A 25,835-nucleotide genomic window follows, 5' to 3' on the forward strand; every position below is an offset into this window, starting at 1 on the left:
AGGTAGCCTCGTCGTTTGAGGCTCGAATCTTTTCTTCGTTGCTCCAGTTTGCAGAACGAGCTACTTTCGATCTTTCCCTGCGTTACCCTTGTTTCCGTCGCACGAACATGTCAAAAGCTTAAATTCTTGTAAATTCTTTTGACTATCGTCCTGTGAAATACACGCAAGACACACGCGTCGAGGGACGACTTCGCTCCACCTATTCCGGGCGCATGAACTCAGAGGCGGGGGTTTATTCAGAATTTTCCATTTGAAGGGGTGCAAGCAGGGGTTAAAGTGAGCCGGAACGCACCGGAACTCAGTTTGGTGCCGGAACCTAGTTAATGCTGCGACATTAGACATTCCATTTTATATATTTAATACACTATACGAAAGTCCATCCCTTGTTATCTTAATTCTTGTAAACAATAGATGAAATGGAAAAAAAATGTACTGAATTTGGCTCCTGTCGATGGGCAGTCCGGAAATTTAGAAAAAAAATAATATACTATTTCTGTCAGTTATTCGTTTAAGATATGAAATCCTAATTTCCTGAAAGGACAGACATGATATATATTGTTTTTTTATATTTAATAATTTATTTATTTTATTTATATCTTGTTTTGGATGGCGAAGTTAATTCACAAGTCTTTGCTTCCACTTAACCATCTCTACTTTACATTTTATAAATTGATTATAATAGCTAACTGTTGCGAAATATGGACCTCCCCGATAGCGCAGTGCTAACGTCCTTGCCTTGTAATCAAGGGGTCCTGGTTTCGATAGCCGGTGGAGGTTTGGACACCACTTTAAACTGTAGGTCCAGTATCGATTAGCATAACGTGGACTTGAAACAACAATTCAATTCAATGTTTGCGAAATATCTAAAAACTGAAAACATTAAAATACCAAAAAAAGATAAACACAAGAAAAATTAAAATAAAGACAAAAGGATACAGAAAAATCCATATACACTGTAAGAAACTAAAAAATACACGTAAACAGTGGTGGCCATTGGGTTCCATTGGGGGGGCAAGCTGCTGAAACTGGGGGGGGGGCAAAGACAGTTTACTTTCCTTCGTACATAAGGTTTAGCATAGTGCGGAGGCAAAAGTGGCAAAAAGTGGGGGGCAACTGACAACCCTCGTCCCCCCTAATTGCCGCCACTGCACGTAAAACATAAACACACACATAACAAATATGCTCAAATTACAGAAAAAGTCAGTGGGTGTTGGTCCTACAAGTTTACACGAAAGTTTAATTTTATTTTAAGAAGAAGAAATCAATTTTAAAAATACCGAAATCTTTATTTTAAGAGAAGCACAGATAATAATAATAATAGTAAATATCATTGTTATTTTAATATTCCTGTATTATTATTATTAGTATTTGTAGTAGTAGTAGTATCAGTAGTAGTAGTGTCTGTGTGTGTGTGTGTTTGTCTATTTTTTGTACTGAAAGGCTAATTGAGACTTGACCTGCAGTTTAAAGTGGAATCCAAACCGCTATGTGCCTCCACCGGGTATCGCACCCAGGACCCCTTGTTAACAAGGCAATGACGTTACCACTGCGCCAGCGGAGAGACCAGTAGCCTAGTAGTACTAGTGTTTATTAATTTGTGGTTGGCGTTCCGGCTATACACAGAACCCACTTTAAGGAATGGGTGAAAGCATAGGCGGAGATCTGTGGCCTGGCGCACAACTTAAAAAAAGACTAAATAAATAACACATGATTAAGGTCAGTTACTACATTTTTGTTATGAAGCCATACCGCAAATCTTGACGTTTGGCATGATGGTATGTGCGGTAATTGCGCCGCAATAGTGGGTCTTAGACGATTTGATTGATGTGTACAGTTGTACAGAAAGAAAAACGTAAAATGACTTTGTGTTGAGTCAACAGTTACTGCCGAGGCATCAAAAGAACTTTTCAATTTAATTTTTTTAAAATTTCTGAAGCTTACTATTGTATCGTAACTTTTTAAAAGGAATACGAGTATTGTATCAATAAAAATTTAATGAAATGCAAAATGCAATAATCGTACTGTTTTGCTTCTTTTAAAACTGACTAATTAATATTTGTTTACTTAAGCGAGGAAATTTAACATTTTCAAATCTAAAAGGACTAAAACTAAATGTGTTTAAGTTGATTTTTTTTAATTTCCGGGGGAAGGCCTCCGAACCCCTTACAAAATAGATGATATTCAATAACCCTCAGGTACATCATATTCTTCTCCCAGAGTCTGCCCCCCCCCCCCCCCCCCAAAGCAAAAGCTAAAACTCCGCGCAGTGAAAGTCGAAATTTTGGGTGAGTAAGGGTAAATTTCGAGCCAAAATCACCATAATCCGAGCCTTTGTGAAAAATTCTAGGGGAGCGTTGAGGATATTTTTGGGGTGGGGGTGCGTTCAGGTCAGAACTTTGTCAGCGGAGATCTGGTTGCGGTAACAGATTTATGGGAAGTGATAAGGCAAATGCGAGAAATATGTAATTGTGGAAAAGAATGTAAAATGTGGATAAACTGAAGCACAAAGGAAATGGAAAACTGGCGCTACTGCCACGCGAGCCTCGCACTTCCCTTCCATGAATATTCAGTGATGTGGGAAAGCATTCACGCTTTGCAACACGTTACGTGTGAGAATGATTTTCATGCACGTTTCAAAGCCAAGCCACGAAAACAACTTTCTGAGTTTCAATCCGTGGTGGATTCACAAGTTACAGTTGGGACTGGAATAGATGGTTGTTATATTTCGTTATTGTCATAATTCCACCCTTTGCCATGGTAAACTGATATCAGAAGTAAAATGAATAATCGAAGAAACAAAACACTATTCTCTGCAGAGATTTCGAGTTCCATTTCCTTTTGAGATATTTTACAGAGTTGTTCGAATCCAAATTTAGACTGTAGGCCCTGTTCCGATTAGCCTATCATGAACGTAAAGTGTAATTAAATAAGACTTTATAAAAACTTTTAAGCCCAATGTTTCTCAAAAATTGGCGCCATTGAAAGTTTTAAATTCTTTAGACGTTGTCTTTTTTGCCTCGAAATTTCTTTCAACTTTTCCATCAGTAATTGTTTCCTTTCATTTTAAATACGGGGAATTTTTATATCAGCTAATCTCGTCGAGCTTTGCAATTTTTACTGCTGTGTGACGCTTACTTTGCCAACCATATACTCGTTCCCCCTCTTGCCGTTTTCACCACAGAAACTTTTAAAAAGGAAAGTCTACAAATCGTATCTTCTCCTAAAATTCATAATATTTTATTTTGTATTGAAAATAAAAACAATATTCATACAGAACAGCACGACAGAAGTTTAGGAACATTCATTAACTTCTTTTACCTTTTAGACTCGAACCTTATCGAACAATAGCGATTGAATTTTGTCATGCGCAAGTCAAACGAAACTCAAGAATTAAGTCTACTTTTAGACTAATCGGAAGAGTAATCCGAACCAATGAGGATTTAGAGGGAGGCACATGCTACTTCAAAAAGAGACTACTAAGTATTATAAAAGTATCGATAGCTACAAATAACAGAAAGAATTCGTGCAATCCTTTCCCGGATAGAAAAATAATACAACAAAGTTTAACACAAATGAAGAAATTGGTACAAGATTTACTAGTATACATAAGTCGACACCGGAAATCGAATCTGGTGCTTGTACAGTCAATGGCAAAGAATGATAGGCAAATTGTGCACTGCTATTTTAATTACTTTTTATTCTACGTCCTATTGTTGTTTTAAGGAATGAAACACTGTTGGTTCGAAGCAGGCATTGTTCTCTGGTGATTGACGTCATTATTTCAATTCATTGTCATCACAATGTGTAATACAGACCGAATTAAAATGGTGGTGGACAATTCGCCTACTGTTTCTTCCGCTGTTGGGTGTACAGTGGGATCCATGAGTATTACCGTGCAAATTGTCCACGACTAGTTTCATTCAATTTTCTCTTACATCCTGTGTTTTTAAGCGATGGATTTTTATGTATGCGGGTGCAGAAGATGTCAACAGCTTGTTTTGAGTTTTCTTTTAATTCTTGAAGCTCTTATTGGATCAAATAAAGTGCACGAACATGGTGATGGACAATTTGGACGGTCATACTCATGAATCCCACTGTACAAGGCAATAACGATAGGTGATGGACACAAAGCGAAAGTATTTTAGTTCAAACCCATGCTTGTGACATTTTCGCCTGAGGAAATGAATTCACAAGCTTATCCGTTTCTGTATTTCAGGTTAACGAGTCTCTGGCGTCTCGACTCTCAGCCACTGCTATGTCGGTGTGTGTTTGTGATTGTCATTTCATCCATTTCGTCTTATCACCATTCATCCTCATTTTTACGATTAGCCAAAAGTGGCAGAAATGCGAAGTAAAATAAAACTATCAATCAATTCTTCCCCTTTCTGTGATCGTTTTTAATACAAATAACCTGGAAGTACTTATATATTGCATGAGAATCTAATGCTATCACCTTACGAAAAGGTTCTAAGTTTGTTCCCTGGTTAAGGAACATTTTACAGTGGAATCTGTGGATCAAGGCCGAACATAGCGGCAGAGAAGGGGGGCAAATCGAGTGGGCAGAGCGAAGCAGTACACGCCTCTTGAACGCTGGTTATACTGAAAGCAACTCCACCTGGCGGCTGGGAAACAGCGAATCAGCGATCAGTTGAATTTTCTTCGACTGACATCGGGTATTTTCGAGTCCCAAGGCACCGAACGTTGTTCGCGGGACGAAACAAAAGAGCCTTGGGTCCACCACAGTTGCCAAACGTACTGTAAAGCGCGGGAGAGTCTTTTCTCGGGCATCGATATTGCCAGCACCAGAAATCAGCGGAGTGTAAATGGTAACAACTGCACACTTGGTCCTACACGAGAGAGTTTCACACGCAAACACTCTACAAAAGCGCAAATACACAACTGGCAAAAACAGAAGTACGCTTGGCAACGTTGCTTCGGGAGAGCGATGTGACCTCTTCAGCTTTTGCTTCGCAACTGATACCCATCGACCCCCCCCCTAAGACGATTGGGGGAGAGAAAGGGCCAGAAATAGCCGTCAAGGCCAGCCGCCAGTTGGAGTTGCGTTCAGTATAACTTCAGTCGCTTCCCCCTCCACGCAATCCCGTTCCCTCGTACTTGTTCATTGGTCGAGTCCTCTCGCGTCATTACTTGCGCAGAGATAGCTGGGACAGAGTATATATATTTAAGTTGTTTTTCATATATAGACAAATCTGCACATTATATTTCCAGTGTTATGTGCTTAGAGCATATTCTGTGCCCCTCCCAGAACAATAACTTCTATACCCTGTAACAGGTAACTGTGGACCAAATCCGCTCATAGCGTCAGAGAAGCGAGGGAAATCTACACGGCGCTGGGAAGGCTGGTAACTGCAGTAGCATTCCTCTACTCCACATACTCTCACGTCTTCATTGGTGGAGCCGTCTCGCGTCATTATTTGCCTGCTCCACAGTTATCTGGGACAGAGTATAGATCCGCCTATTCCTTTGAACAGAGCATTTAAACTGGTAAATCTATTTGCGTTTAACCTCTGCTACTAAAAGCCAATGCACTTGTCCGCAGATTTGATTTATGTTCCGTAACATAAGGAACGGCTGCCAGAACTCGATGAGGAAACCACACCGCATACTAATTTCCCTTTCGACTCCAGCACCGAACAATAAAAACCTGAATGACAACTATTTACGCACTTCTACACGATAACGATCTGTTCCACATGCGCTGGAAACAAGGTCCGCTACACACAAGCACAGCTTTCACAGGCGCTGCGTGTTAGGGAAGGGGCCTAAATTATTCCATCGGTGTTAGGATTATCCCATGAAATTTTCATGGATCAGTTGTCCTGTGTGTTAAAACGTAGCCTTTTGTGTAGCGTGAAACATTCCTCGATTGCACCAAAATCTTGCTGAGGATTACCGTAGTTTTTTCACTTTGTAGGGTTGAACTCGACGAAGTGTTGATTGCTTTCGAGGCCCTGTTAATTTTACAACAGCCCAAGATAAAATCCTCACTCGGTGTCCAAGTCTGTTGGAAGTTGAAGGGGGACAGAATATGCTGGAAGCATATGAGATGTAACACTAGAAATATAATGTCGAGATGTGTCGGCATAAATTATTATATACAGTGTGTTTAAAAAAGAATAACCCGATTTTAAAACCTTATCTGTGTAGGTAGGTACTTATCATAAAAACAAACGCTTTAAGTTGTCACTGTATTGCATAACTTTTTGTTTTTTGTTCAGTTGGTGTCACGGGCTGACTTGTGCGACATATTCACTTTGCGTGTGAGTGTCACAAGCGAAAAAAGAGTTTAGATTTGTTGCTAAAACAGACACCTTCCAACAAACGCGATGTGACTGAAGTTCAACTTCAAAATGCTAAAAACGTAAGTACTGAAAAGTGGTTACATAAAAAGATAGGCAGTAATTTATTTCCAATTCGGCCTCTGCACGTGTCGCTTCGGTGTGAAAGCACTCTTGGGTGAACCCAGGGAAAGGTGTCCCTCACGGATTAGCCGTGGACCTTCGACCTCGTGGCTGACCAGACATTATTTCCCTCACGATAAGCGTGCATAAGATAGCAGTATGCGCCAATGAAATAGTGATACTCCCACATTATCGAGATTTTCTCTCGAACCCCATTGATTCCAAAATTATTACATCTTATTTAAGTTAAGTAAGAATAACTGAAATTATATAAACATATGTTCATTAAGTACTACAATTTTTAAATATTGATATTATATAATACTTTTTTGTTTATTTTATAAGAGATTTACAATTTACAATTTGCAGCCATTAGTGAGTTACATGCAGGTTAGTCGATAATTGACATGAAGTGCACCTTAATTATTCCCACCTTTTACCAACTTCAGTAAGGACGTAATCAAGCAAGGTAACTGCCAAAGTCGTACGTTAGCATGCAATATTTCTTTAGTCAGTCAATGATATAAAATAGACTGAATTCAATATCATATTCGAACAGGCCACTGTGAGAAACATTACATTTCTGTACGTAATTATAGTCCCTTTTTACATGCACACGAAGGTCACCCCGATGGCACAGTGATAGCGTTGTTTCCTTGTTATCAAGATTCAAGGGGCGGGTTCGATACCCGGTGGAGGCACATAGTGGTTCGGATCCAACTTTAAACTGCAAGTCCAGACCCGATTAGCCTCATTGTGCATAAAGTGCATAAACACCAAATCAATCAAATCCTTGCACACTACGATCACGTATACCGTAGCGTGATATGGTGCACTAACTGTGTCTATCTTTAGTAACGTCTTGTCCGATTTCTGTTCAATTTCTTCACCTCTAAATTTCAGAGGGTCTTGTGCTGCCATCTCTCGTCATATATTTAAGTTCGCTGCTCCGTGGCATAACGAGATGTATGTCAATCAAATGTTGATCGGAAAGGCGGAGTACTTTAGAAAGGCTTGTAATGTGCATACAAGGTCAAACGTCACTTTCGCGATTTGCGTAATCTACAGCTCTTGCAAAGAACATGTAAAGGCATACCAACATTTGTCAATTAAGAAATTTCTTTTTTTTTTTCAGCATTTCTCTGCATTTGGATCGTCTTTCTCTGTGTCAGTTTTACCTACGCTCGTCTTACGAATTTAAAAAGTTTTAATATTTTTTGGTAATGTTACATAAAATAAATAATAATACATGCTGCCGTGTCCACTTAGGAAAACTGTGCGCCACGTTTATATAGCTTTATATTAAAAAGAATTAAAGATCCACGGCACCAAGATAATCGGGACTGGATCTGCGGTTTAAAGTGAGATCCGAACACTGATTTCTTCTTACTTATCGTCGTTTTACAAAAATGCAAGTTTTTTGTGTAGAGAAGTATCTCGAATTTGACACCTGTGGTCATTAAAGCTGGCCAGTAGGCCTATAATGTTTGCAGACAGTGGCTGTCAGTGTTGACCACGAGACGAGACTTTGGCTTGTCTCGTCTCGTCTCGTGGAAATGCTGTGAAATGCTGTATCGTCTCGAAAATATTACTTTGTCTCGGGACAAATGATCAATCTCGTCTCGAATTTTTAAAAGCCTGTCCCGTGGGCAACACTAGTGGCTGTGTCCATAAAGCAGGCTTCAAGTCCAATTGCGTGCGCAGGATTTTCGCAAGGGCGTGTTTACGTTGTTTTTTTTAGTAGTCAGCCCTCATTTTGCCATTATTTCCTCCCTTTGGCGTTCTTTAAGGAGTACATGTCCCCTTGTGCACGCCGCTGTTGAAGGAAGGACTCGTCGGAAATGACGTCACCTAGTGCAGTTCGAAAGAGCAATTCGGCCCGCAGCATGGACCATACAATCACAGAGAAGATAATCTTCTCTGTGATACAATATTGCAGGCTCGTTTACTTGTTTGAAATTTGGAAGTCGCAAGTCAGCCAAATGTTCTTGTAGTTCTTCTAATGTGTGGAAATGTAAGTATAAGAAGTTTTTAAAATGATATGCGATTCCTGTGGCGAAAAGCAAGTGTGTATCACGCGGGAGCAACAACGTGTTCGTAGTGTTATCTAGTGATCGTATGAGGCGCTGCAGTCGAAGTGCAATTTGTGGCTTCAAGACTGAACTGCGAGACCATTCTGGAAGGATATTCGCTTCAAGTACGGTCTCGCACCTTTCGGACACGGCCTAAAACACCAGTTACGCGAAACTGACTTTCCCCTTGATGTTTGCCACACACGTTTCAACGTTTCCCTAACCGGCAGATATTATGCACCATGTTTGGAATTAAGCTACCAGGCTCATGCGGAAATTATTTTCATAAGCGCCTGAGGTGAAAGTGGTAGATTCGAAAGAGAATGATCTTTGTGCCTAGCCAGCACATTTGAGAGTGAAAGCTTCTCTGAATGTTGAAAGCATAACCGCACGGAGCACACAAGAAATCACGTTTGCATCCTTCTTGGCCATTTCCTATAGTTAGCGGAGCTAAACCGCTCTCATGACCTCTTTCAGAATTGAATGCACCGTGAACAAAATGGAATTGTTTCCCCGAGAGGCCTGAGATTTCCCGCCAGAGCAGAAGATCAGCTAAGGTTGCTTGTTAGCTTGCAATGTCATTGAAGGTGAAAGGAAGACGAAAGAGCTGACTGCGAAGAAGCAAACGGGCGTTCAGAATGTCGAAGGCATTTGATGATCCCTAAACCCCGTCCGCTCATCAGACACTTAACGAATTCCGTATTTTCTTTAACAGTCGTCCATCAGTTCATTGTAGGTTTGTTAGTTGTTATTAGGAGGGAACGGATTTTAAGGTGCAGCACCTATAGCTATTTTCAAACCGATCGTTTGAGATATGTATTTTAGTACATGAAATCAAGTAAAATGAACACACTTTGTTGCACCTTTTCGTGAGATTAGCACATTTAGTCTCTTTTTGCCACCCTCTTTGATGCTTCATCACCTATTTTCCTTCCTTTTCTTTCATGTTTGTTAAAAAATTGAACAGAAAAATAAATGATTTTCACTCTTCTTGAGCTGCTACATAAAATCCTATAGTCTCATTTTGTAGAGCAGAACAAGAGATATATATAAAATGGTATAATATGATCATTGAAACCCAAATAGTTTCCAAGACAGGGTTGGCAAAATTTGTGTTTTTTTTAAAAAAAAAAGAACAAAACAAACTGTTTTTTTTGTTTTAAACATAGTTTTAAACATGAGTAAAAAAAACATGTTTTAAACAAAACAAATTCAACCTTTTCCCAGTAAATTATAGTTAAAGTCGTTAAAGAGAAAAAAAATACTCATTTTTATGAGTACAGTGGCGACAAGGACAGTTTATTTACCTTTGGAGATAAGGTTTACCATACTGCGGGGTAGGGGTGTGCGGGACAGAATTTTTTGGGTCGGGACGGGAAATTCTTTATATCCTGACATTCGGGACGCGAAAAATTCTCAATTTCCCGAAAAAGTCGGAAACTTTTCGGGACGGGATGTGTTCGAAATTTCCCAAAGCTCTTGAAATCTCGAATTCTACCTGTAATTTCCATCTTAAGTGCTTGTTTTTGCACTTCTGGTACGCACAAAACCTAACAATTTCCGATACGTTCCAGACATTTACAATGCAGAGAACGTCTAGAATTGACGACGTTTTAAAATGACCATTCCTAATTTCCAGACTGCTTGAGATCCCAAAAAGTCTGGAAGTCATTTCCGGAAGTCGGGATCGGGACGAAAATTTTCTTTCCCGATCCCGACTTTTAGGGATCCCGCACACCTCTACTGCAGGGACAAAAGATGTGGGTAATAGCCCCACTTTTTCCGCCACTACTGAAGTAGGTTAGGATTTATATTCATCTAAATTTCAATAAACTAATTATTATAGAATTACTATCCTCGTCCTTTAAAAATCACGGTGAAATATTTCATGCTGCCTGAACAGTTTATATAGCAGAAAACAACCTGCAGTGTCATAATAGATTCTCCAGATCAATTTATCTTTCAAAGTACAAAATTATGTTACCAAAAGTAAGCATCTGCGCTTCATTCAGTTATACAGACCAATGAATCGTATCGCAAAAGAAAAAAAAATCACGCATTGTGTATTCAGATATTAGTTTCTATTTCCTGCTTCCACCCACCCAGCGTCGAATAACATAGGTACCTGGGGGAAACCCTGGGGGGTAAAGGCGGTCAGGGGCGTGATGCTGATCACATCACCCCCACTCATGACCGGATCAAGAAAGTGTGGGGCGTTACCCCCACACCCCCTATACGCCTTCATGGCGTGGTGCTAAGCACAGGGGAGCACTTCACCTTTTTTCCTGCTTCCACCAGTCTCAAACTTACAGGACGATACGAAACAAAAAACTGAGAGTTTTCGATTTATACAGTAAAGCACGGGTCTTTCTTGTCGCACAACAATTTTGCTACCTTGTGCAAACATAGCTTCGCTGCCTGCCTAACCTAACAACATAGGCATCCTAAAATTAAGAAGATTTCTCCCGTGACGTCAGAACATAAGGTTGCTCAAGTGTTGTGCGATAAGTGAGACCTGTAGAGCACGGATTAATCGACACAGATTCAATGAAAAACAGGGTTGCCTAACAAAAAAAATATCACAGACTATAAAATATCGACCACCAAAATGTGTTTTAAACACTTGTAAAAAAGATGTTTAAAACACATTGTTTTAAGCGTTTAAAACATTTGTAAAAAACAAAGCCGTGTGTTTTAAACGTTTAAAACAAAGTGTTTTAAACACTTTTGTTTTAAATATGCCAACCCTGTTCCAAGATGATAGATTAGGTTAGATTCAGGAGAATGTAATTTTTGGTAACTTATGAATTGCTACATAATCGTAAAGGTTTGCTAAACACATTTTTGTTATCGATTTACACGAGAAATTCTTACGTTCGTTGAAAATAACATTTTAATAGCCATCTTAACGCCCTCCAATGTAAAGCTTAGGGCAACCAGATGACGAACGAAATTCTTTAGGGGACACAACAGAGGTGGTGCCTCTAGTGGAAAAGTTTGGCAATGAACAGCCCCATTATCTGTAGGTTGAAGTGAATTTTGCGCACGTGCCCACTGGTTGTGGCAACACTGTAGGTGCAGAGCAGAGCGGCTGAGCGCGCGACCATCATAAACTGGAAGGAGAGGAGAGAAAATGAATCATAATATGTGAGTAATTAAATGAGGAAATGATTCAGTTTCATAGACAAATTAGTTTGAACTATTCGGTCTTTCTTTTATGTATCTGTAAGTCTTGACTTTTAAGAGCAATTCTTATGTAACGATTGGTTGTCCACCATGCCCTTCGTTAACAAGTTGAATATGTATTTGCATTGATCGTATGCAAATGGTTAGAATTCTAGTGCTGTATGTCCATTTTGTTACGTCAAAATAGGTTTGTGTCAGTTTGGTTAAATTTCGTTAGATTTGTTTAGGGTTGAAGTGTTTTAATTGGTGGTGGTCCTAATTTTGAGCTATTTTCACTGGATATCGTGATTTGTCACTGTCTTTATAAAACATAAAGATTCTCTTGTAAGAAATTCTCTTTTTGCACTGATTCGGCATGTGTCTTGGAAAACAAGTCATAAATTTTCATGTTAATATGTAGGTGAGCTAGTTAGGTTGGTAACATTATAGTATAAGGGAAACGGATTTCTTCAAATTTACAGGAGAAAGTATTTACAGAAATCATTTTCTGTAGCGTTGTGGAAGTTCGTGAATGTAGTTTTGATCCATTTTAATGCGAATGCATGTGGTTTTCTACGAAAATCTATTCCCGACGCGCTATTGCTGCTGCCGCCATTTGCTTTCTGCATGAGAACGCAATACGCGATATTGCATGGTTTGTGGGGCTATCCGTCAATGGTTGGTGGGGATTTTTCGGTTGAGAAGGTTGGAAACACTGCATGCCCACTGATGATCTACCATGCTAGTCAAGCTGTCTCGCCATATTGTGTATTTTGCAAGCGAAAAAAGGAAGAACAATAATTACTCATGTCAAAAATTGAATTTATTTTCGTGAAAAAGGCCAAATCCCAACTTGAAGAATCTTTCGCAATGCAGAATAGGTAAGTTCGAATGTTAAAAATGATGAAATAAACTAGTGAGAGGTGTTGGGACCGTACGGAAGTAGTAATGAGCTATTTTTCACCAGATATTAAACTTCATGTCAGTGTCTACCAAAATTCTTGACCTTTCTTTCCTTTTTCTTGGGCTTTTTCCCCTTTTTCTTAGCATGCATTTAATCGCCCCCTACTTAGGTATGGTTGGAAATTAAGAAAACATTTTTATTCCATGAAAAACTTCTATCACAAGGCTGGTTAAGATGAAAACTGAAGCTGTACTTTAACAAGAGATTTAGACTTGCTTTAATTATAATGCATAATAATTTCTTGACCTACCTTGACTGGTAGATATTCTGCATGTGCATCATCTACAATCTGACCTGCCCTGCTACATGGATGTGTGTATTCTTTAGTTGTTGATGTGGGGCCTGGTGACCGATCATACCCCCTCGAAAATTCCAAATTTTTTCTTTCCAATCTGCACATTTCGATGTTTTAAGGTGCCTGAAAGTGATTTAAACATGCGGAAACCACAAATAAGAGAGGTTTATTCTCGAAATGTAACCGTGGCACGTCCAATTCTTCACATTCCGAACCACTTTAACTTATTTTCGTCATACACACAAAAAAGCAATGGTGGATATCGAAGGATAATGCATAATTACTATGACCATGAAAAAAAGTGTAAATTTAAAAAAAAAAAATAACGTCTGCTACACGTCGTGGCAACTCACAAATGTACACGAAGGCTCACTATTGAAGAAATCGTAAATTTGAAATATCGTAGAACAATGTGGCAACATGTTTGGTAGCGCACTTACCTCTTGCAATGTTCACTTCTATGATATTTATGCTTAAGAGAATCAAACCTAAAAGGCCTAACCTAACAATGTAGGCATTCCTTGTGCATGACATCATAAATATTTTATTTTCTTAATTGCTAATTTCCAACTTTACTAAAAACTAATATCACAATTTCTCATAATGGTTTTTCACTTGGCCATGTCAAGAAAGGGGAGGGCCTCTGAAATATGTTTGAAATAATAAGACAATCAGTGCTCCATCACTATTTATGCTTGTATACTGTTACTGATCGAAACCAAATCTCCGTAGTGCATGCTGAGTGGTGAACTCAGCCACTGCTACTGAGGTGATCAACTCCTGGAAAACATGAAATCAATTGTATAGGGTCTTTCATTAAGAGTGATACTTTTTAAAATTTGAAAAAAAAATAAACCACTCAACGTATCAAAGTAAATTGTGCTTTATTTTGAAGCTTAGACATTGCAGTTATGTTCTGAACAAAATATTGTTCAAATGTCCACCACGGCTTTGAACACACTGTCGCACACAATGGCTCCACTGATCCTGATTTCAGTGGAAAAAATCATCTTCTCAGACGAGGTGCATTGTTGTCTTAGTGGATTCGTCAATAAGCAAAATTGTCATTATTGGAGCGAGAAGAACCCACAAGTGGTCCATGAGGTGCCATTGCATTCAGAAAAACTCACTGTGTGGTGCGGTTTATGGCATGGCGGCGTCATTGGACCTTATTTCTTTCGAGATGATGAGAGAACCGTTACCGTCAATGGCAACCGCTACAGATCCATGTTACGCGAATTTCTGTGACCAGAACTTGAGACCATAGATAGGGAAAACATGTGGCTCCAGCAGGATGGCGCTACGTGCCACACAGCTGATGCTACGCTCGATTTGCTGAGGGAGAAGTTTGGCGACCGGATCATCTCAAGACGTGGATGTGTGAATTGGCCGCCACGATCGTGTGATTTAACACCCATGAATTTTTTTCTTTGGAGCTACATCAAAGCCCAGGTCTATGCTCACAAGCCACGAACTTTGGAACATTTGGAGGCAAACATTTGTCAGGCTATCGTAGACATAATGCCACTAATGTTGGACAGAGTGATTAACAATTGGAGCCATCATGTGCGTCAGTGTGTTCAAAGCCGTGGTGGACATTTGAACGATATTTTGTTCAGAACATAACTGCAATGTCTAAGCTTCAAAATAAAGCACAATTTACTTTGATACGTTGAGTGGTTTATTTTTTTTTCAAATTTTAAAAAGTATCACTCTTAATGAAAGACCCTTTATTTATCATGTGTGTTTCTTACAAGTAGTATATTATTTCCAGTTTGACTATCCAAGACCACAATAATGCAGGGGTAGCAGCACATGAAGCCTTGATACCACAGGATACACAGAAACGTATGTTGAAATGGTCAGATTTACCTATATCAGGGTCTTTACAGTTAAGAATGTCAAGAAATTGTGCTTGTGGTGAATAATTTTTTTGCTTTTTTTTACATTATAGTGAATTTATATGGTAGTTGCCCAATCTCCATTTTGGTAGGGTCATGAGACACTCCTTTATGCTACAACGAGGCCTCTCAGGATGTGATAGTGGAAAAATTAAAGTATAATTTTCTTACCTTTAGTAAAGTTTATTGTTATTCTATTGTTAAAGAACACACAGTTATTTAATACCACTATAGTTACATACATCACAATTCAAGGAACCTTTCTCTGTAAAATAGTTTCTTCAAAATGCATTTCTTATACATCATAATCAACGTTTTGTCTTCTCATCCACCGTTGTCCTGGCAACAGATTCAATAAAAGATTGGACAGTTCTAGTTATCTCTTGATACCGGAAATGTCTTCCATTTCGGATGTTGCGTTTAATCAACGTACAGCCAAAAATTACAAGTTTAATAACTACGGCCCGGGATTTTATGTCCCATAAAACTGTAAAATATGTATGTAATTGTCACAAAAATGTAAAAATATGTCAGAAAAAATGCAGATATACATTCCCAGTAAAGCCAGAAATAAGCAAACAGTACTTTTGAATTTCTCATTATGTGGGAAGTCAGTATCTTCCAGGGAAGATCGAGTAGGATGTGTGTGGGGTATTAAATGAAGTCAGACTTCTTTTAACCGAAGAATGTTGGGGGGCATATACTGAAAATATTGTGAGGTTCACTGCAATTATCCTACATTTCATTTACTATTATGTTAGATTTACATCTTTGTGGAAACTAAAGCATAATTGGCAGCTGGCTACAGCTCTGGTAAATCTAGACAATCAATACACAAACGCATGTTTTGACTATATAGAATGTGAAAAACAGCCCACAAAAGTTTTTGTCAGAATAAGTTACACTTAATTCTTCGTCCGCACTTTCCTTATCCTGGTATTGCTAATATAAACTGTCACGTGCCACTTCCGACGACACAATGAAAATCACAAGGAAGAAATGTTCCCGAAAGCGACGATAGATGGCAGCACGCCATATAAAGAAGAGCAGAGCTCATTGTACAAACTAGGAGCGGAGAAGAGCGATTATATATATTATAGTAAATAAAAAATATATAAAGGAAGAGTATAAAAATTATAGAAGGAGTGAATAAAATGTTGTACATAGCAAATTAAGATAATTAAGAACATGCTCATATATGAAACAATTAGGAAAGTTATTAAGTGAGCAAATTAATTCAAAAATGTATCTCTTTTTGATTCTCTGGCGAGGAGAACGTCGCCATGTTTTGGTTGCTTGTCCCCGGTGGCGCTGTTGTCAAATTAGACGCCCCGAAGCACTTTACGGTTGCGCTCTTTATTAGTCGAACTGGGCCATCGGCAGCGCTTGTTAATAGCGATCCTGGTTATTTCCCTTGGTTGTTGTTTTAGGAGGAGGCGCTATTGTCAGATTAGACGCTCCTAAAAATCCTGTATAGCTTTGGTTCAATTCTCTACAAGGAATGCAGCATAATGATTTGTCTATATTATTGAGAAGAGATATGGTAAAGAGAAATATTTGCGATAAATGAGAGAAATAAGACTTTTTCCAATGGCAAAGAAGAATAGAAGAAATAAGAATTTGCTGTGGAAAGAATAAATAGAAGAATTTATCGAGAATATAAGAATATCTCGTCGGAATATAGAAGATAATAAGAATTTCTGCTGAAAGAAGAAATAAGAATTGATATGATTAGAGGAAATATGAAACAGCGATGAATAAAAGGGGATGACTATTTTTTGTAAATAGAAGAAAGAGATTGTCATAAAAGGTAGAAGAAAGAAAAAGAAGATTATCCTTTTACCAAAGAAAAGAAATGGAAATTGAAGAAAGAAGAAGCCATTCATATATTTTATCATTGAAGAAATTGACGAAAGAAGAAGAAGCCTTTATTTCCTATAGAAGAAATTGATGAAAGAAGAACGAGCCTTTTTTATTTTATAATAGAAGAAATTGATGAAAGAAGAAGAAGCCTTCCTATTACCATAGAGGAGATTGATAAAAGAAGAAGAAGACTTTTTCCAAAAATAGAAGGAAGAATAGAAGAAGAATCCTTTTTCCAAATTAGAAGGAAGAATAGAGGAAGAAGCCTTTTCCCCAAAATTGTGAGAAGAAAAGAAGAAGATTTCCTATCGATTATACATATATTTATTACATATTTCAATGTATATACAAGCTTCGCTATATATTTTCTCTGTATTGTGTATAGTTTCCAGAATATAGATCCGCATTTAACTATATCCTCTTGGCTATAAAATGCTTTCTTATTTGGAATTCTTGAATAAAGAACCTATCCCCTGAGATTAAGATATATCTGTAGCCGTGGTAAATAACATTTAAGTACGTACCCCCAAGGGGCGTAGCATTGTTAGATTTACATCTTTGTGGAAACTAAAGCATAATTGGCAGCTGGCTACAGCTCTGGTAAATCTAGACAATCAATACACAAACACAGCTTTTTTAGGCAGGTTTTGACTATATAGAATGTAAAAAACAGCCTACAATAGTTTTTGTCAGAATAAGTTACACTTAATTCTTCATCCGCACTATCCTTATCCTGATATTGCTCATATAAACTATCCATTGCGCTGAATGTACAAAGAATATATTCTGTAATAACTGATTATGTGCAAGACAATTACGAAATTATGCAGAAATATGTCTTATTACAAGAAAACTGAAGAAATATGTTGTTAAAACTGGAAATTGGAAGCCAGAGGCAGAGGCAGGAAACTGCGAAGGATGATGATGTAAAAATATAGCTTATCAAGTTTGTCTATTTCGGATGATTTTCATCAGATACGTAAAGATCTCACCCCAGTATTCGATCCAATGCCAAAGAAAAAGTATGATCATCCTTTGCCGTTTCATGTGTCCGAACCATTTCACCTGTGCCTGATCTATTCTGTCCTGAAGCTTCACCGCACCCACTGTCTGTCGGATCTCCTCATTCCTTATTCTATCCCTTCTAGTCTTCCCCAATATACTGCTTAAAAATTTCATCTCCACTGCCTGCATCTTTCTTTTGTCTCTGTCATTATCAGAGTCTGCTCCGTATGTAATCGTTGGCACATAGTATGTGCTATATATTAACTTCTTACATTTCATAGGTATATCCCTTTTCCGTGTTAATCTTCGATATAGTCACCACCCGTTTGCCCTTTTCTGTTTACCTCCTCATCTATTCTTCCACTTCTCTTAATTATGCTTCCTAGATATTTGAAGCTCTCCACTACCCTCAACTCTTCAGTGTCCATCTTTATTCTTGGTTCATTTCTGGCTCTGTTTCTTGTTGTTATTAGCACATCGCTCTTTTCTGCACTGAATTTCATTCCTGCTCTTCTGATTTCATGTTCATTTCCTTTTTTCATGTTCTCCACATTCTCCTTATCTCTTCATCCTCTTCTACAACATTCCCCCTTTCATCCCTAGCTTACAGCTTTCTCCTTTCTCTCACTAATCCATACAATACTTTTTTGTTCCCATCTACATCTTCTAGCACTTTGGCCCTTTCTTCCATGCACTTTCTTCTTTCCTTCTTTACTAACGTTCTTGCCTCTTTCTTCTTTTCCAGATACTCTTTTCGTGCATTTTGTGATTTACATTTAAACAATTTTCTAAATGCACCATTCTTCGTTTTTCACTGCCTCTCTAGTTCTTTCATTCCACCATGGTGCTTCTTTCTTTTCTTGCTTGTCCTTCCACATACCACATAGGCTGCCTCTACTAATTCTGTCTTAAAATCTTGTCTATTCTGTTTCTACTCCTTTGGTTTCATCTCTAGGCACTTTTGTTCGAAATATTTCTTGATATTTCTCTTTTATCATCTGATTCATCAATTTCCACATTCTTATCCTTCTCTCTTGTTCCTCCCTTCTATCTTTTATTTGCTGCTTGTGGTCACTGGGTATTACTTTAATGTTGTTCATTATCTTCTTTACTTCCTTGTTTACCAATATATAATCTTATAGACTTTTGTTCCAACTGTATCTCATAATCTTATTAGTACATAAGTATTTTTCATACCAATCTACAGGAGTTCTATTTTAAAATGTTCATATCAGGTCTTAATGTTACTGTCCTACAAGTGAAACACCCCATTATTCATGTATATTCAGTATGTGAAACTGAGAGTCCTTGCATTGAAATGAATTTCTTATTTTCAGTTGGAATCTGCAGTCAAGTTATCATCAACTAAGCTGTTGGTATTGGCAGACTTTGAGGACTGGGTGCCCAGATGAAGACAGACAACTTGAAGTAGCAGAGGCCAATGTGAGTACATGATTAGTTTTAACATTCTATTGTTCCGTGTGCATCGAGAGAGAAGTTTATGTAGGTAAAGAAAAAAGGCTCCTTCTGCTTGTGGGCACTGAAGTTAATAAACTGCCAAACAGAAAATGCACTTTTGAAACTGAATTCTTTCGAAAGAAATTGTAATTTTGATTCCTTGCTCTCCATTGCATTCATCGCCATGCTTCTGATAGCCATTTGTAAATTTTCACTCTTCATCATGGATCGTTGAAAGATCACAATGTGTACCTACTTTATTAGTGAAAATATCAAACAATAATAATTTAACCTTTAGTGGATGGGAACTTTCCAGGCTTAACGTGAAGTACAAAAAGGAATGCAAGGACAAAAAGATAAGAATCCTAACTTAATAACTGTTTGTCGTAGAGATTTTTTTTTTATGACAGGGCTTTTAGCAGAGGTGAATTTTATGCAGTGTACCTCCCAATATTGAAAGTTAAATGATGATGAAGAAAACAAATTCTACACAAAGATTAGTATTCTGTGGCTACTGCAATAGACCAAAGGGAATGATAAAAATGTAGTATGTAGCAGTGGTACAGTCCTACAACCATGTGCTGATACCTGGAGAAAAGTAATGTATAAGAAAAATAGTGTTGCCACGTTATGGAAAAGAATTAATAAAATCACTTCTAGCATTGGCCCTATGAACACACGAGACCACTGTTTGGGACATGTGATGATTGTCCCCCATTTTTGGAAAAGAAAACTGAAAATATGCTAAACTTTAGAAAAGTAATTTTTGGATAATTTTGTAAATTGAAGGTTTCCCACTGGACCACTAATTGCCGCACGTTGTGAACAAGGTCTGGTGTTTTCATTCTTACATATGAAAGTAAAATATGACACGTTCTTGGCAATTTGACGTACGCGTCGTATTATTATACTATTAATATTAACTTAATAATACTCAGCGGTGAACGATGAGACTCGGTGAAGTACACAGACTCCTCTCAGGTACAGGGGTAGTGTTAGGCAAAGACAATATTCACAGCACAGAGAAATAAAACCACATTACTGCAGTATGTATAAACTGAAAGGTTTTATTCTTTATTTATTGTAATTATAGTGCAAATATACTTGAGACGAAGGTGAGGATTTTGCTTTGTCGATGAATTGACTCAATTAAAACGCATAAAACTCAATGCGTGGCTATCGGCAAGCCTATGATCACATAGACCTAGCTTGCGCCCCGAACTACCACACCAAGAGATATGCAATGATAACTGAGCCAATATTTGCTCTTTAGCCTTTTATTTCCAAATTACTCCTTAGGCTAGCTTTATTATTTAACGTAGAATGGTTGCAGTATTATGCATATCATCAATGCATGGCTATCGGCGTACCTATGTTCACATAGGCCTAGCTTGCGCCCCGAACTACCATACCAGGATGTATGCACAACACCGAGGAGTTCTTTTTAAGTTAAAAAGCTTCGACGATCCGTGGCGAAAGTGTGATGATTCTTACGCGATATCCTCGCTTTTATACTATTTTTGAGAACACTATCTACAAAAGGATACTACAACAAAACTGACATCTATACATGTTTAGAAATACAAATTCGTATAGTGAACTCTCTCAAACATGAAGATACATTAAATTACCCATAATGTAGCATAAAATACAATAAACATTAAACAAAAGATATAAATTACTAATAAGGCTCAATATTACATAGAATAACAAGGAGGTTACGCTTTCTTTCACAAAATAAATATATTAGTGACACATTTTCTACCGATGACGTCACACAAAAATATGGATCATATCAAATATATAATGAAAGTGCAGTGGTACCTCAATTTTACGTTTTCCAGGGGACCAAAGTGATAAAACGTAAAATCGAGGAAACTTTTGTAACACTTTGCTATGTTGGGACCATCAAGATTCAATGTATAATACAGGAAAATGTAAAATCCGGGTTCCAGTGTACCGATTTATAAACTCTATCCCATAATGTTCAGGTGGGAAATCAACATTTTCAAACTGAGTTTGTTAATACAGTGGTCTTTGTATTAATTCAAACATAAGTTTATTTCCAACGTAAAAAAATCATACGTAATTCGATTTTTCGTACCTTTTATTTGGATAATTCGAAAGCAGCTATCCAGAGACAACAGCGGGAAAAAGAAAACTCCTGTTTGCTGGTGTGCATCTTCCACTCTCTCTTCAATAACATGCAATTGCCCACTCCTTTTGTGTGCACATGTATATCTTCTTATCTGCCCTAGTTGTCAGTTGTGATTAGTCTGTTTATGTTGTTCACAATGTCGAAAGGTAGCACATTGAACCTGGAGCAGATGTTAGTGTTGACTGTTCCACGCAATAAACAAAATGTTAAATTTTGTTAATGGTGTATAATAAACAGTCTGGCTTGCTTCTTTCTTATCTCGAATTATTTATGTTTTCGGCTGTCGGCTAATCAGGCCTGTTACAGTCTACACCTGAGTGGTGGAGCTGCCACCTGTGGGTTCACTGGTACACCTTTGTTTTTTGTCAGGGTTCCAACTCCCTTAGCCTTTCTGGCAGTGTTTATTCTCCATGACACAAGGCTGTCGATGGGTATCTGTGGTATTTGCTGAGTATGTCCATGGTACTGGACACCCTCCACACCCTGATGGCCTTGCTGCCTCAGTCTGGTACGGCTTATTTGGGTTTCCCCTTGCTCGCAGCTCCCCCCTCAGATCTGAGTAGCTGAGGCTTGCACTGGACAATGCCGACCAAGCAAGAGGAGGCATGGCGAAGGATGATGATGTTCGGATTTTTATGACCTAAAACTTCTGTAATATGCATGCATTTATGCCCTTAAAATTAGCAAGATATGACTAATAGGATATACATATGTAAAATTTAAAATGACTGACATTTAAAAAATATATGAAACACAATTTACAAAATGAAATTCGGCCATCAGTACTGAAAAACGATTTACCGAACTCTCTCAGAAAACTTTTTAATTTCACACTCTCTGCCCACTTCACTTTCAGCATCTTGAAATTATAACAACGTACGCGTTACCTGCAAAATTCATTCCCCTACTTTCTCTGTATGTACTGCGAACTAGAAGCTTCAAACACTAATCGACAGGATTCCTTTCTCCCCTTCCTTGGCACTGATATGCTCCCTCTCTGAAAATAACTTCCAATGCTGTCTGGTTGCCGTGTATAGAAGGGGAGGGGAGGGGCAGAACAGCTAACGATAAGGAATGAACAATCTTTAAGCTGATTGCGGACAACGAAAAGAACGATTGGAAAACAATTTCACTGTATTTTTTAAAACACGTCCAGGAAAAATACACTGTTGGTTATTTTCCAACCAAGGTGTATATATTAAAAAAAATATCCGCCCTTTAGATAAGTTTGCGAAACAAGCCAGGAATTTATTTTTAAACACTGGAAGTACTGTGTGTTGAACATGAAAATATGCTTTTATCCACAGTTTTGGGTCATAATATGCCCTATTCCACACTTTTGGGCCATAATATGCCCTAAACCGAAAATATAGTTTGAAATATGCATTTATATGATCAATAAAATAAGTGTTATTGATTTCAAAACGCCAAGAAACGTGCTTAAACTAACTTTAACAAAGAAAACCAGTCCCTGGGAAAATATGATATGTCATAAAAATCCGAGCCCTAATGATGATGTATAAGAAAAAAACAAATATCACGAACTCCTGAAAATGGGTAACTAATGTTGTTACACGTGTATGTGGTTTTGTGTTAATTCAGTGACAAATTTAACCATGTTTTCCATTTACTGGCAGCTTTACAAAAGTAATTAACTTTTGTTAGGGGAATGGTTTGTGGCTTACATTGTTGGACCACGGGAATTTTTGTGGTAAAGTCCACTGCATATTTATTACTTTGTGCAGTAGTTTTGTTTTATTGATTTTCTTTACTAGTACATATTTGTTAATTCCATTTTTTTATGTTATCTTTGAGTTCGAATTAAAAGGAGTCTACTCCAATAGTAACGATGCATATATTGGTTTGTGATTAATGAATGTCACACCTTCATATGCATACAAATGAACAAAAAAGACAACTGAAACATATTTTGTAGTTTTGAATAAATAGCTCATTAATTGCCTCCACATGGTGGTGGAACATATATATTAAGGGTGGGCAGATATCAAATTTGCCAAATACCCAATAACCTCGAAATCTGATAGAAAATCCCAAATGGCCCTTGAAAAATTTCAATTGTTTATTGACTCCATAATAAATGTATGTGACAAGATGACTGCAATGCAAAAGATTCTGCATATTTAGATACTGTGGAACCCAGATTTAAATTCGTAGATTTTATATTTTCCTGCATTATATATTCAATCTTCATGGTCCCAACATAGCAAAACATTATAAAGTTTTCCTCGACTTTACATTTTAGTGAATTTTAAGTTTTTTTTCAGTTTGGTCCCTAGAAAAAACGTAAAATTGAGGTTCAACTGTATTTACTGTTTAAAAATGCAAGGCGCATGGAGATTATATGTTTGTATCCATACTAATTACAACAAAAAGGAAGACTATTGCAGTCAATTACAATATATTTATAGATATATCGAATCAGTCATTTTGCGGTTACACCGATATGAATATATGACCTGGTACCAATGGAGTTTCAATTAATCTGTCCCATCCCTAACATATATCCTGCTCCTATGAAGCGCAATACACACTATCGGTAAACCATTTATTGATAGATGTAGGATTCTTGCAGGGGTGATTACACCCTCTGTTCGTGATCCTGTTTCTTGTTAAGTAACAAAAACACACTTTTTAATGCACTGATTTTTGTGCTGGTGATTATTCATTTTTTTCTTTTAAATTCCTACGTTTCTACTATATCTCTTGTTTATTTTCCTGGTGCAATTGAGTAGTTCTCTGTAGTGATAACAGAAGTTGATATATCAGTTTAAAGAATTGCTTTTGAGAAAAAGGCATGGGGCCAATCTCCAGTTGAGCTTTGCATTTGCCACCATGCAATACATATTTCCATTTTTTTAGTCCTTTGAAACTTTGTATTTTTGCAATTAACATTATGCGAGAATGAAATAATACACTAATCTCATTCTCCACATTTGCAGTTCTTTTTAGTTAGATGAAGGTGAACCTCTCCCTTTGAAAGTGATTTTTACTACAGAAACTTAGATTCTGAAATAGAAGGAATTGAAAAATGGAAATAAATGCTGTGGTGTGAGCAGATATGTCTATTTTTTTCAAGTATGCTTAGGTTTAGTTCCAAATACCTAGTTGCCACTGACATAGAGCACCTGATATGTTCAATGTTCTGTATAGTATTTTGATCCCCAATAAACACATCTTTTAAATGTTTCATTTTCATATCCTTGTACCGGACACTCTTTTTATTAACTTTTAAAAGCATGTTTTTTGGACTTATTTTTCGTCAACCCTAGTATATACAATATTACATCCATTATTATTATTAATAAATACACTTAGAGGGGTGTGGGCATTAATACACACACAGGTAATAAAGACAGTTAGGTAGAGGGGTACGGGCATTCAAACACACAAAGGTATTGAAGACAGTTAGGTAGAGAGGACAGGCATTAAAACACACACACACAATTTTTCATTCATTTATTATGTGCTAAATAAAAATACAGTACCTCCAAATTTAAACACAGTAAGTAATTGACTTGCTTATCTGTTTTCACATTTTATGCACCAAATCTTTGCCTTCTGAAATTCATTTTAATGCATCTCTCAATTGTATTTGCCACTTTCAAAGCAGTCTCGTCTTCTCCTCACTAACCTACAAAAACAAAACACCTTATTAACATAACCACAATTTATATTCAAATAAATGTTCTCCTTCTATCAGATTTCTTGGAAGGCATCAGTGCTACAATTGATGTATGGTTTTCTAATTTCAGTTTCATATCTACTTAACATTCACTAGAAACCCCCAATAATATAAACAAAGACCAGCAGTTGCATAAATACATTAGATAGCCTTGCATTACACAATATACAAAATCGATAAGCCCCTTATCATGCAAATTAGTGTGTGTTATGAACAATGGCATCAATCTTATCTTCTGACTGAACAATCTAAAATTGTAATTTGCAGAAAAATTGAAGTATATTTAGGGATGTGACTAAGATACAGAAATGGGATGTTATTTTCTGGATGACAAAAATAACATTAGTACACACGCAGTTCTTTGAAATGCAAAATGAATTCCTGTTCTGCCACATTCAACTTCAGAAATACAAGATTTGGGAGTAACCTACTTCTTATCGCAATACTGATGCAGCAGTTATTTTCTCAGCACTTACTTCAGGTTTGAATTTCCAATACAACAGCACATCCTAATTCACCAATGTGCTGTTTTATTTCCTAGTTAGGTTAATGCAACTTTGTAATAAAATCTCTACAATAGTGACAAAATATAATCTCTACCAGTTGAAATATGACATTTATGTCAATTTTCATACATTGGCACATAAGTAAGAAGGTGATTTACTTTTGTTTTGTTTGACACACAACTAATTTCTCCAGAAAGACAATAGATTCCACTCCGTAACTATTGGACTTGAGATGTATTTCATAATCAAATTCTGTGTAACCCAAATGGTTTATTGGTTTTAAGTACATTGTGTTCAATTGCCTCCTCATTTCCACCCAAGGT

At 37.4% G+C, this 25,835-nt stretch overlaps 1 long non-coding RNA gene across 3 annotated transcripts in view; it reads left to right on the top strand.

The window, feature by feature from the left end:
* LOC146003891 (uncharacterized) overlaps positions 1-25,835 on the top strand; it is a 98,204-nt gene that overhangs the window by 70,360 nt on the left and 2,009 nt on the right. Inside the window, exons 1-3 of one of the 3 annotated variants that reach the window (XR_014443864.1) lie at positions 11,551-11,641; positions 14,693-14,766; positions 19,025-19,130. This is a non-coding gene — a long non-coding RNA (uncharacterized LOC146003891). Of the gene's footprint in view, positions 1-11,550; positions 11,642-14,692; positions 14,767-19,024; positions 19,131-25,835 lie in introns of those variants that run through there. The other 2 variants (XR_014443865.1, XR_014443863.1) reach the window with 2 other exon arrangements.

This window comes from Lepisma saccharinum, chromosome 21, assembly GCF_977018435.1.
Source record: "Lepisma saccharinum chromosome 21, izLepSacc3.1, whole genome shotgun sequence".
Classification (NCBI taxonomy): Eukaryota; Metazoa; Arthropoda; class Insecta; order Zygentoma; family Lepismatidae; genus Lepisma; species Lepisma saccharinum.